This window comes from Mus caroli, chromosome 6, assembly GCF_900094665.2.
Source record: "Mus caroli chromosome 6, CAROLI_EIJ_v1.1, whole genome shotgun sequence".
Classification (NCBI taxonomy): domain Eukaryota; kingdom Metazoa; phylum Chordata; class Mammalia; order Rodentia; family Muridae; genus Mus; species Mus caroli.
Genome location: NC_034575.1, coordinates 120985025 through 120986904, shown reverse-complemented (window position 1 = coordinate 120986904; position 1880 = coordinate 120985025). Strand labels below are relative to the sequence as shown.

At 53.2% G+C, this 1880-nt stretch overlaps 1 pseudogene; it reads left to right on the top strand.

Moving 5' to 3' along the window:
• Positions 1-747: 747 nt before the first annotated feature.
• Positions 748-1880, top strand: part of LOC110295801 — a 9477-nt pseudogene continuing 8344 nt past the window's right edge.

Genomic DNA, 1880 nt, shown 5'->3' with positions numbered 1-1880 from the left:
AAAAAAATGTTTACTGCAGATTTTTTTAAAATCATGTTTGATTCTGGTTATAAAACAAGTCATAAATGTATGCATGCTGGGATGAAAGACAGCTGAAATGTGTTTCTCTAGAGACATGCGTGGTTGTTGGTGTTCTATTTTATTGCTGCCTTTCTCACGCGTTCTACTCTGAATGTGTTAATCTCATAATCAGAAAAAAATGTTTCTTGTAAACACAGCACTGGGTTAGGGTTGTAGCTGGGTTTGGTAGAGTGCTGGCTAAGCATCTCTGAAGCCAGGAGTTTGTCCCCAGCTTGTGATGCAGATCTGCAATCCCAGGGCTCAGAGGGTGGAGATTGGAGGATCAGAAGGATCAAATCCATTCTTGATTACAGGGGAAATCCAGACCAGGGTGGGATACATAAGACTCTGCCCAAACAAACAAACAAACAAACAAAAACACCATGGCACAGCCTACAATTCATTATGTGCAGTTCGATATCCTGAGGAAAGATAGGTATGTTGATTAACTTATGTTTCCTCCAAATTGAAGATTGAAGGTCTGGTTGCCACCGGGCATGGCACACATCTATAGCCCCAGCTCTGAGGTAGCCAGAGACAGAGTTTCAACTTCTGCCAGCCCGGGCTACAAGCCTTGGAGGCCAGCCAGGGCTGCATATCCAAATCCTTTCAAGACCTTCTCCCAGAGAAAATAACGTNGGAATAGGCAACTGCTCACACAGACTTCCAAAACAGCTCTGGGTCCCAATGCAAGACTTGGCAGATGCTCAGAAACTCAGGTCTCNGGAGAAGCACGGCCTGGTGGCCCTCCAGCGAGGGAGGCTGAACAGCTTTTCTGCCCCAGGTGAGGTAAGGCGGTGTGAGGTGAGGCGAAAGGATGATAGGCGAGGACAGAGGTACGGATGGTGTGCAGGGCTGCAAGGGCATCCCTCCATCGCGGATGCGCAAATAACATGCGCAGATAAGCAAGACCTGAGCGCCCCCGCTAAGTTGGATGTCCGGGACGCGCAGACACTCCCCCCCTTCCCCCCAGTCTTCAGACGCTCCTCAATGCTCGTCCCCCTCCAGCCACTCCAGAGCCTTCCCGCCAAAGTCACATCCAATCAGAAAGTGCCAGCACTGCAACTTGAGCCACATCCAATCATTAGTGGGATGTGGGGCCTAAGGCCGCCCCTAAGGTGCTCTGGACCAATGAGCCCCGGCCTGGACTCCACNTCCGTCCTGGACTGTTGAGCGCGCAGACCGGAGGCGGTTGAGGACCAGTGGAGGAACGGCCGAGGCAGCATCTGAGCGGGTCTCCGGAGTTCAGCATGGTGAGAGTGGCCGGGGTGGTTGGCCTCGGGGCCTCTGGGGGAGTCAGCCCCACNGGAGGTTGACCTCCGTTTCCCCTGAGGCTAGGGCTTCCTCGCAACCCCAGCTCCTGTGAGGGTGGGCGATGGCAGAGCAGCCCAGGAGCCCGCAGTCTCCTCTGGACTCCTCACGGTGCAAGTGCGTGTGAGTGAGATGCTTGGCTTCTTAGCGCCTGTGAAGCTCCAGGATGCTGGGATGCAGTTCCAGCCCGGAGTCCCAGCCCTGCGGAGGCTGATGAAAGACGCGCAAGAGTTCGCGGCCAGCCTCAGCCTCGTGGGCCTCCAGCCTTAAGAAAAAAAGCAACAAAAGAGGGTGGCAGATAGGTTTCTGGAGAGGGAACTTTTGTTTTGTTTACTGGTACCAGTGGCCTTGAGTGCGAGAACCAGTGATGGCTTGGGTTCCAGAAGATCCTAGAAGCCACAAGGCTTTCTCTGGTCTAATGTTCGTCCACCTAGGAAAGTGAAAGTTGCTGAGTCCAAAGAGCCTGTGTTCGGGTCTCGAGCTCACTGTGATTGGAAAATGCCGTAGAG